We start from the raw sequence: 11,573 nt of genomic DNA on the forward strand, positions 1-11,573 counted from the left end.
AACTGTATGCATATGCATTTGGGAGGGGGATGAAAGATGACCTGAGGTCTTCAGAGGTACGCATGCCTTGTTGGGGGACTTGCGTCCAGCGCGTGTCGTAAATAAACATACCGGGCTTTACAACTTTTATAAAGTTGTGAGGTTTCTTCTTTTCTCCGCAAAACACAGTGAGGAAGGTAAAGGGAGACGAGCACATCCTATTGATGATCTTTGTCTCAAATTTATTGATCCAGCTTACATACTTTTATAGTAGTCTTAATTAAGCTCATACATATTGCAAAAACCGAGCTCATCATTGGTTACAGATTACATGCCAACCCCTCCTTTGTTGCTAATACCTGTGGTTTTCTTGTTGAGGCTAATACTTGTTTTTTATATCCTGCTGTTGACTACATTCAAGGACTCCATGTTTTTCACCGTGTTTTTCTCATTATTTGATCAAGGTTGCAGTGTTTTTGTTTTTCTTGTAATCAGAAGGCTGAGAACTTACTACTTACAGCTGCTTTTTACTGCTTAACAAGCTGTATATGATCATGGCCTTTTTCTTCAAGCCACGTCTGAACAAAGCTCTCCAACATTCCAGTGTTTGAAAAATAGGTGAATTCTGCCCATCAGGAGTCAAAGACCAGCCAGACCTGTCTGTCCTAGCAACTTTTGTCTAGGAGCAATCCTTTAATGCACAGAAATTTGGATGTGGAATCCTAATTTTGGACATAGATGCCTGAAAAAGATGGACAGTTCTTTCCCATAAAAAGAGGAGCCCAGAGCCCCAGTGTTTCAGGGGCAGATGGGAGTGGCCTTCCACATTCCAAGGTCAGCCATACCTGTCAGGTGACCCCTGGGAGGCCAAGGCAGCCACACCTATTTCATGTTCCCTTGGTTCCACAGGGCCCTGCAGTGTCACAATGGCTCTTTGCTTCCATGAGGCCTTGCAGTGCCACAATGGTTCTCTTGCTTTCATGATGCCCTCAGGTGTCGTAATGACCCCTTGATTACACAAGTCCTTAAAGATCTTAATGGTCTCCATAGTTCCACAAGGCCCCACAGTGTCCTAATGGTCTATTGGTTCCATGAAGCCTCACTGTGTCCGATGGCCCCTTGGTTACATTGGGGCCCAGTAGTGCAACAATGATTCCCTTGGTTCCACAAGTTCCCATTGTGTCAGAATGATCCCTTCCTTCCATGAGGCCCTGCAGGGTCTCAATGGTCTCCAAGATTCCATGGGGCCTTACAATGCCACAATGCTCTCCATGGATCCACGGTGCCTCGCAGGATCACAACGGCCCTTTGGCTCCACCAGGCCCTGAAATACAGCAATGGCCTCTTGGTTCCACAAAGTCCCACTGCTTCACACTGGCTCCTTGGGACCATGCAGCCCAACAGAGCCACAATGATGTCCTTGGTTCCACAAGGCCTCACAGTGTCACAGTGCCACTAGGATCCATGGTACCATGCAGGGTCACAATGTTCCCCTTGGTTCCACAAGTTCCTACAGTGGAACAGGTTCCACAAGGGCCTGCAGTGTCACCATTGCCCATTGGTTCCACAATGCTCCCCAGTGTCACAATGGTCTCCATAAGAAGGAAATAACCAAGACCTAGTGGTGCACGGTCACGTGAGAGGCACTCACTAGAGGCCAAGTCTAGCCTGATTTGACTATATGGGCAGATTTTGTTTGGAAGTAACCCTTGGATATAGAGAATTTTAGACGCAGAATCCCAGTTTTGGCCATGGGCGCCTGGACAAGAAAAACAGTTCTTTCCCATAGGAATAAAAGCACAGAGCCCCAGTGCTTCACGGTCAGATGGGAAGTGGCCCTTGACATGTCAAATTCAGTGGGAACTGTCAGACAGCCCCCAGGTGTCCAAGCCAGGCAGACCTGTTCCATGTTCAATTGACTTCATGGGTCCTAACACTGTCACAATGGTGTCCTTGATTCCATGAGGTCTGGCAATATCACAATGGCTTCTTGGTTTCATGAGCCCCAACAGAGTCACAAGGGTCCGTTGGTCCCACGCAGCCCTGCTGTGAAACAAAGGCTCCTTGTTTCTATTTTAAAGCAATCACAACCAAACCATAGTTTGATCATTGATTCTTGCCTCTGTAGGGCCCATGATTTGCACAATGGTCCCCTTGATTCCCTGATTCCTGGATTCCACAGTCTCACCATAGTTTCCTTGGATCTCCATTGTCACAACTGATCGATGGTTCCATGAGGTTCCATAGTGTCACCGTGGTCGCTCTCAGAGGCTGGATGAGATTGATGTCCCGAGACACCTTGGGATGCTCAGAATGCCCGTGTGGGGCCAGGGCTGGGTCAGGCCTTGGTTTGTGGTGGGACAGAGCCCCACCCCCCGCCCTGGCCTGGCAGAGCTGTCAATCACACAGCAGGGTTAATCCAGCTCTGATTAGCCCAGCTGTTAATCAATCAATCAATCAATCAATCACACACTAGCAGCTGGTGCTACCCTGGCTCTGACTGGACAAGCCACTGGCAGTCCCACCCCAGGGGTGGGCCCATGAAGGCCCAGGGGTTTAAAAGCCGGAGCACGAGGCCTGCCCAGGGTCTGGATTCCTTCTTCTTGTGGGGTTACTCCGTTGGTAATGCTGGAACCCAAGCAGTTGATACCTATATGCGTGTCTCTCTATGGATCTTCTCTCTTTCTCTTGTTCTCTATTTCTTCTCCTTCTAATCCTATTTACCTGGAACATTTTGGGGAAACTTAAAATCTTTAAAGGTTAAGGTTTTTAGGCTAAATGTGTGGGAATCCAGGGTACAGGGAACATTTCTCTGCCTGCTTTGAGGCATGCTGACCCCCAGAGAAACACTGCCTTTGGCCTTTTCCTGTGGAGAGGACTTCCAAGACTTTGAGTTAGATTAGAATTTACCAAAGTGTGAAATAGGTAATGGAGAATAGTATAATATGTCTCTTGGGTGAGAAATTTAGGTTTTGAGATTTTTAGAATGGTGTAGATATGAAGCAAGATGGAGGAATTGGGGTTTAGTCCCCGTCTTCTTCTTCATCTACTCCATTTTCTGCAGTGTTGGTGGCAAAGGGTGATTGGTCAAGGAAAGCACAGTGCAGACGTTATGTGGACAGTCAAGGGATGAATTATTGGTCGATAAGTAGAAATAATGTAGAGTTAATTGGATGAGACAATGTTAAAAGAGCTCGAAACTGTACATTTGGGGGCCATTTTGAGGTGTTTGTCCAGCGTGCTGGTATGCACACCATCCAAACTTTAGATAAGATAACAATAAACAAGAAGCTGAAGCCTGAAAAAGTCCTGTGCTTCTCCTTTTACCTGGCACAGAACTGCTAGTGGAGGGTTTTCCCCATCTAGGGAGGCCCCAGAAGGATGCAACATAAAACAAACATCAATAACTGATGTTATCGGAGTGGATTTTTGAGGAAACACTTGGCTGAAAATGTTTATTATAAGTTGGCTTTTTTCCATAAAATTGTTTACTGAAGGGTGTTGTCTTAATTGCCAATCATGTGAAATGTGTTGATCAAAGGACCAGTGAGGTCCACCCATAGAAAACCAAGGTATAACAGAAGAGGATTGCAAAAACAAGTGGCTTCCAGCCCTTAGCCTTCTGATCTGAGTCTGTGTCATCTCTTATTCAGCGGTGACGTTTGGGCATCTGTGGGGGCTGTTGGGAATCCTTTCTGCACCTCGAGACCCAACAGGAGCTTCTCTAATAAATTTTGCTTGAAGTTCCCACTGTGCCCATGAGAGGAACCCCTGTGAGTGTCTGGGACATCCGGCTCTTTGGCAGCCTGGGGACTCCTGGGGTGTCACCGTGGAGCCCCCATGAGTGCCTGTGACAGATCGGTGACTTTGCAGCCCAAGGTGCCCTGGGATGTCACCATGGAATGGCTGTGACTGTCTCTGACCACAGGGCTCTTTACCATCCCCAGAAAGCCCTGGGAGGTGTCCATGGAACCCCTGTCTCTGCCTGTGTCATTCCAGCTCTGGAACAACCTGGAGAATCTTGGAAAGTCCCCATGGAATCTCTCTGAGGGCCTGTGACAAATTTGATCCTTAGCAGGCAAACATCACCAGGACCCCTGTGTCTATGGTCAGTTTCCATGGCAACGATCACCAGCCCCCTGTTGCTATGGTCAGTTTCCATGGCAACCAGCACCAGCCCCCTGTTGCTATGCTCAGTCCTGTGGCAGCTCCATGGAGACCCCATGCCCATGGGGTGGTTTTCATGGACACCAGCTCAGGCCTGCAGCCAGAGCCCGTTCCCATGGCAACCATTGGCAGCCCCATCCCCAGGCTCATGGGATCCCAGAACCACAGAACTGGCTGAGCTGGGATGGACCCATCAGGATCCTCCAGTCCAACTGCTGGCCCTGCACAGAACACCCCAACAATGCCAGCCTGGGCCTGGCAGCGCTGTCCAAATGCTGCTGGAGCTCAGAGAGCCCTGGAGCTGGGACCCTTCCCTGGGGAGCCTGGACAGGGCCCCAGCAGCCTCTGGGCAAAAACCTTTTCCTGACATCCAACCTGAGCCTGCCCCGACTCAGGTGCAGCCGTTCCATCCACTCCTGTCCCTGGGCACCAGAGGGAAGAGGTTCCCACAGCCCCAGCCAGGGACCCGCTCCCAAGGCTGTTGCCATGGCCACCAGGGCTGGGACCAGCTGGGATGCTCGGTTTCTATGGGCTGGGGTTCAGGAATGGGATTCCCCAATTTCCTGCTCCTGCTAAAACCACACTGCCCTTGCTGCCCTCCTGCCTCCCATGGAAAGCACAAAATGCAAAGATCCCAAGCTGACATAGGAACAATTTATTGGGAACAGCAACAGATAAGGAACAAACAAGAACAGAAATTATGTGGATAACAGAAGGGATAAGAAAAAGGGAAAACTACAACACAGCTGACTGTCTCCTCCAAGTCTGGAAAAGACACCCTTCTCCTCAGGGAGAGAGAGAGTCGCTTTCCTGCCTCTAGCAATAACCTGAGATGGGAGTGAATGTAATGGCAGGCCATGACTAGACCCTCATGTTCTTCAATCCCACATCATTTCATTGGCAGGGTCAGGAAAAGGGACAGCTGCCTTCCTAGCAAGGGTCACAGGGAAAATGGATCACCAGGGCTCTTCCCAATGTTTGTTTGTTCTCCAATATGGGATGAAGCTGGAGCAGTGCATAAAGCTCTTGTGCACTTGGGGCATTTACAGGGCTTCTCTCACTGGTGACTCCGTTGGTGTCTGGTCAAGTTAGAGCTGCTGGTGAAGCTCTTCTCACACTGGGGACACTTGCAGGGCCTCTCCCCCGTGTGGATGCGCTGGTGGGTGACGCGGGTGGAGTTGTGGTTGAAGCCCTTCCTGTGGAAATGTGTCAAATTATGTCAAATGCTCTATGATTACCGAGGAAACCACTGGCCGTGGCAACTACGTCCAGTTATGGACAACACAGGACAAACCGGACCAGGGACATGAGCTTTTTTTTTTTTTTTTTTTTTCAGCACATCAGTCTCAGGACATTGTTAGACAATGGAGACAGGATGTTAACAGCTCGCTGATCCACAGGGAATGCCAAGGAGGTGTGGCATTACAGCATAGCATAAAACCATCTCAGCCTAGATTTCTGCCTATCATACATAGAACAACCCATATTGACAAGCATTCTATCCAATCATATAAAACACACGTAATGGTAGTTAAAAAACAAAGACTGGTTCATAAGAGACAAAGAACAGAGCTCCATTCATGCTAACCTTCTAAAGATATACATTAAATAACCTTGTTGCCATCCATAAGCTAGTTCTACAGAGGCCTATTGTTATTTGTCATGTATGCTCTACTGCTTAGAAAACCTTTTTTCTGTATTTGCAATGCTATCAAAACTTCAGTCTGAGGCCTATTCCTTTTTAACCACTTCCTAAAAACCCTCTAATTTTATGAATTCCAGCACTTCCCACAGTCCGGGCAGCAGAAGGGCCTCGGTGTGAATCTGTTCATGCATGAGGAGACTGGAGCTGGTCTGAAACTTCTTCTGACACTGGGGACACTGGTAGGGCCTCTCCCCGGTGTGGATGCATTGGTGCCTGATGAATTCTGAACTGCAGATGAAGCCCTTCCCACATTCCCAACACTCATAGGCCCATTCCTCAATGTGGATCATCTGGTGGCTGATCAGGGTGCTGCTCTGCCTGAAGCTCTTCCCACATTCCAAGCACTTGTGGGGCTTCTCCCTATCATAAAGCTCACCATGGGTCACCAGCTCTGAGCTCTGGCTGAAGCTCTGTCCACCTTCCTGGCTCAGGGTAGGTCTTTCCTACTCAGAGCACCCTGGGCTGGGTTTGCAGCCCCTCCTCCTGTGAGATCTCTGGGGCTTTTCTCCCCATTGGATTCCCATGCCATGGAGCCGCTCAAAACAGCCTCTTCCACAACATTCTGTTTTGGGGATTTGTCCTCCCTGGTCTCCATGCTCTGCTCCTTGTCTGGGGAAGGAAGGACAAGAAGAGGATGGGATTTGCCTCCGTGCCAGAGGGAAGGGGAAGGAGATCCCTCCAGGGATTTCCCAGCAGGACGGCATTGACCCCGGGTTTTTCCTGCAACCAGGGGCTTTGCTGAGCTGGGAGATGGAGCAGAAGAGAGGGGGAAAGGGGCACTGACTTCCTCCTCACCTGCTTGGTTGTACCGGGGCTCCTTCCTTTTCCTCGCAACCTCCTCCTCCATCTGGCACAGTTTTGGGGATGGGAAATTCTGTTTTGGGAGGAAAACAAGGGATGAGTACATTGAATTTTGTACTAATTTGAAGGAAACCTGGGGAGGGTCTAAACCAGAATAACAATTTAAAAGAAAATTAAGATCAAGGCAATGATACAGAAAAACTACCTTAAACTGACAGAATCAGGATATAACCTGAAACCCTGTGTGTCAGGGTGGTGGCAGCAGTCCTGATGGAGTGATGAACGTGATTCTGTCCAAGCAGTGATCCTGTAGAAGGGTCTGGTCTTCCTCTGAAGGTCCAGTGGTGGTTATGGAGCACTTGTCCTCTGGGAATCCAGTAGGCAATCTGCTCCTGGTGTTGCAAGTCTCAGCTTATATCCAGGTAGGAATGCTTGGATCCTCCCCCTGGGCAGAGCATCCCACAATGGGATGATGGAATTTTATCAGTCCTGCAGTGACACTCAATGGCCCATTAGCAGAAGATATCTCCCCTGGAGGGCGTTATCAGGGGTGAGTCATGGAAGAGTTAAAGAACACTGCCCCGCCTGTTTATTCACAGTTGATGAAGATGGGTATTGAAAACATGCATTTGGTTACATCTTGCATTGCAACCTGAAACAGTGGGGTAATCCCTGCTCTGGGGGTGAACACCACCCCCCTTACCCAAACTGTAAAACCCCCACCCTGGGAAGGCCAGACACACAGGGGACAATGTCACATTTCCCCTGCTCCAGGGGAGGTCTCTGTCCCTGTCACTCCCTTGCTGTTGCACTCTTTTCTCTTTCACAGGCTGGGGAGCTTTGCGAAATTTGATAATAATTTTTCTCTTTGTCCCTGTCTCCATTGTGACAGCTACACAGAGCTTTCCCTTCCTTTTCAGAATATCTATTGGGCCTAATTTCTACCCTTTCTTTTATCAGAATGTGCCAGCAGCTGAGCTGGAGCTGTACAGGAACGAATGGAACTTGGAATTGCCACAAAATTGCTTGTACTGTCAGTTTAATAAAGTTTGGGATTTTTTTGCATTTTCATCACAAGTGACTCGTGGGAAGAGCAAATTCAAGGCATTTTATGTAGGGTAAAGTTTGATTTCTGAGAAGAAACAACTTTACTTTGTCCAGTGCCCAGAGGATGCTTGAGGGGTCTCTGTGCCTCTTGCCCTGGGGAATGCTTGGGAGGGACTGGAGGGGGTTGTCCCTATCCCTCTCACCCCAGGCCATTCCCCAGGGGGTTTTTCCTGTCCCTGTCACCCCAGGCCATTCCTCAGGGGGTCTCCATCATTCTCACCACAGGGAATGCCTGGGGGGTTCTCCCTCCCTCTCATACGCTGTGCCAGGGGGTGCTCAGGGCAGTCTCTGTCCCTCTCAGCCCAGGGGATGCTCGGGGCTCTCTGTCCCCTCGCCCTGGGGGATGCTCGGGGGGTCTCCATCCCTCTGGCCTCAAGGAATGCCTGTGCAGGGCTGGGGACCAGGGGCTCTGTGTCCCTCTCACCGCTGAGGGTGCTCAGGGCTGGGGGTCTCTCCCACCTTCTCACACCTGGGGAGGCCGGGGGGGTCTCTGTCCCTCTCAGCCCTGCTGTGACCCCACCCAAACATCATCAGGGTCAGAGGGACAGAGACACCCCCAAACCCCCAGAACGGCTGAACCTGGGATTTGGTTTGGGGCTGAGGATTTTGGAAGGGGCTGGAAATGGGGCTGGGGTTGGAATTGGGACTGAGATTTGGATTAGAGCTGGAATTGGGGTTAAGGCTAGACATGGCTTTAGGGCTGGGGTCGGGATTGGGTCTGGGGCTAAACGAGTCTGGGACTGGGATAAGAATAAATACAGAACTGTGAGTGTGTCTAAACAGGGAGCGAGACTGAGACCAGGATCAGGGTCAGGTTTGGGACTGAGTTCACCCAGAGTGGGACAGGGGGGATGTCACAGTGTAATGATATGGGGAAAATTCTTGTTTCGAGGAAAACAAGGTGTGAATGCCTTGGGTTGGGGATTCTTCCCACCCACGTCCATTTCTAGAAGTCACCTGTACGGCGAGGTGTATGTGGCCAAAGGTCAGTGTCCGGCTAGCAGAGGCTAAATGGCCGACACCCAGCTGCATAAACGGCCAGCCCCCCTCAGCGTCTGTTGGCCTTGGGCTGAGCTGGCTTGTGGACGGTCTCGCTGCCAACAGGACAAGAAAGGAGCTGGACACTCACTGGGGGTGAAGTCAGGCTTATTGAAGGACCCAAGACACCAACCAGGGAGTGACCCTGAAGGGAGGGAGAAGTGAGGTTTTAAAGGAAGGGGGTGTACATAGGAGGGATTTACAGGAAACCAATAAGGGAAGACAAAGGAGTGGACTTAACCTGACAAACAGAGTAAGATAACCAATAAACACAAAGTAAGGGAGGGGCCCCGGGACCTCAGCCAACCACAACCCCCAGAGAGAAGAAGATTCTGGAAAGCTGGGAGGAGTAGGGGGGTGATTGACTGGGCCCAGGGAGGAGGAACCAATATACATATAAGAGAAGAAGAGGGAGGAGAAATTATATAACCAAAAGGACTGACAACCCCAATGGTGGGAGTTGTCTTGGGATAACATAACTGGCAGGGCTAAACTGGGGGAGGGCAGAACCATTTACATTAGACAGGGGGAAACAATACATAAAATGGGGAGTAATACAATAAACTTAACACACACACCACAACACACCTGATGTCCAAAAATCAAGAGTGATTAAAAAAATGCCACCAGGAATTTCCCATTTCCAGTCCCATCCCTCTTGGCTTATTTTTGGTTCCCCATCTCAGGGCTGGTGGGGATCCCATGAGTCCTTGGGATCCCCCCTCTCCAGGGTCCTGCTTAGGGATTCTGGGGGGTTTTGGGGTCCCAAGGTCCCCCACTCCAGCCTCCCCTCAATCCAGCCATTTGGGGTTCCCCCTTCTTTCCACCACCCTGTCCTGGTTTAGGTCAAATTTGGTTGAAAACCTCCAAAACGAGTTTCCTCTACAATGCAGATTCAGTAGCCCCACCCTCAGCCAGTTTGGGAAAACATTTCCCTGGAGAAAAGTGGAAAAAAACCCCCGTTATTTTACAGGCAAAGCATTTACAAGCACAAAAATTGAACAATATTAAGCAATAAAACCTCCTTCTGCTCCAAAATAGATGACAAACTCCGAAAGTCCCTGCTTGGGTTGTGGCTCGTGCACTCAGTGTCTTATCAGTGTCTTATCAGTCTTTTATCAGTCTATTATCAGTCTCTTATCAGTCCCTCCAGTGCTGGAAATGCCACAGCCCAGGCTCAGCCAGGTGGGCCACAGGTGGGAGCTGCCGGTGGTGTTCTGGGTGTTCAGTCCAGAGCAGGTTTAAACAGCTCCAAAGAAAAAGAAAAACCACAGTTGGGGGAACTTCTCTGCCTCAGAGAGCTAAAAACTAACTAAAAGCAAAGGAGAGCTCTGTCCTGCTGTCTGTCAGCAGACAACTGATACCTTAGGTTTTAAGTTTTCCTGTTCTGTTTTGGTGTGCAGCTTTTAGCTTTATATTAAGTGTTACTGGGATCTTTTCAAAGAGTGGTAAAGACAAAACAATCCTGTTCTAGCTGGAGACTCAAGGACAATCTCTTCAAACTTCAGGCCCAAAGCACAAACAACATGAAAAGAGGAGGGTGGCCAAGCAAGCAAGGAGGATGAAGCTTCATAATTTGAAGCTATTTATGGGGCAGTTAACTCCTATATGAAAATGGACTAAAACTTATAAAATGTGAGATCTCATGACCAAGCCCTCTTTTGCTCCCATCTTGGAGCCATCCAGGCAGAGCCACAGCTGTGGCTCCAGTACTGCCAGGGTGTGGCCTTTGAAGGCGCTTCAATAAAAAAACACTTTACTCCTTTTAACTCTGTATGGCCTCTGTTCCAGCTCCTTAAGGCATCACCACAGTCCAGGAGCCAGAATGTGGAGGAGTGAGTGCAGTTTCTGAAAGCAAACTGCAGCTTCTTCCTCCTCCTCTTCACTCTCAGAACCAGCCTTAAAGGTGCAGAACTCATTTCTGGGCTAAACAGACCGATGGGGTACGAGCATCATGAAGTCACCCCAGGACACGCCCCTCTCAGGGTCAGGGGGTCCCGTCCCCGCCTCATCTCCGGGCTGCCGGGGGTCCCTCAGCTCCGGTATCGCCCCTTCCCCTCTCCCCGCCCCGGGGGTCCCCCGTTCCACAGCCCCGGCTCTCACGGGGATCCCCAAAACCAATGTCCCGCCCCGTCGGTACCGGGCCATCCCCACGTGGACCCCCGGGACCCTCCCGAGGGGCGATCGCGGCTCCTCTCCCCCCGAAAAAGCTCCTCTTAGGGAGCCCGGGGATATCCGGGGCTCGAGTCCGGGATCTGCCGGCTCCGAACATTCTCCAGAAAAATCCTCCCGGAGACCCCTGGCTGGAGCCGGGGCGAGCTCGGCCTCCGCCCTCACCTGCGGTTCGGGGCTGGGGGCGATGCTCCCGGGGCAGGGGGTGCTGCAGGCTCGGCGTGCGGGCGCTGCGAGCGCCGCGATTCTCCCGCTCCTGCTCCTCCTCTCCCTCCTCTTCCTCCCGCATTTCCTCCGCTGCCAGCCCGGACCCCCCTTTCCCACCGCTCCGCCCCGCGACCCCGCAGCTCCGGCTGCTGGGTGGGGGAGCCCCCGATCGGCCCCAGGGCTGGGCAGGGGGATCGGGGACCCCCCCGGGGCGGATCCGTCCCCCCGGCCCGAGCCCCAAATTCCGCTCCGGGGCCGCTGGGCTCTGCGGGCCCGCCTGGCAACCGGTGAGTCATCGGCGAGAAAAGCTCTGGTTGGCTGGAAATTGTTTAGCGAGTCCTCTGATTGGCTGGAATTGTGAAAGGCGCTGTGCCCTGCGGGTGTCCCCGGGAGCTGC

The 11,573-nt window shown here is 51.0% G+C and overlaps 1 long non-coding RNA gene across 3 annotated transcripts; it reads right to left on the reverse strand.

Annotated features, from left to right (window-relative positions):
• Positions 1 to 4,834: 4,834 nt before the first annotated feature.
• On the reverse strand, positions 4,835 to 11,264 carry LOC132072809 (uncharacterized). 3 transcript variants are annotated; one of them, XR_009418396.1, is made up of 4 exons: positions 11,135 to 11,264; positions 6,885 to 7,097; positions 6,647 to 6,725; positions 4,835 to 5,342 (listed from the first exon to the last, which is right to left on the reverse strand). It is a non-coding gene; the product is annotated as an uncharacterized LOC132072809 (long non-coding RNA). The 3 variants fall into 3 exon arrangements; XR_009418395.1 differs by having other exon boundaries at positions 6,858 to 7,097; XR_009418397.1 differs by lacking the exon at positions 4,835 to 5,342 and adding an exon at positions 6,097 to 6,460 and having other exon boundaries at positions 6,858 to 7,097.
• Positions 11,265 to 11,573: the final 309 nt, after the last annotated feature.

Source organism: Ammospiza nelsoni, chromosome 4, assembly GCF_027579445.1.
Source record: "Ammospiza nelsoni isolate bAmmNel1 chromosome 4, bAmmNel1.pri, whole genome shotgun sequence".
NCBI lineage: Eukaryota > Metazoa > Chordata > Aves > Passeriformes > Passerellidae > Ammospiza > Ammospiza nelsoni.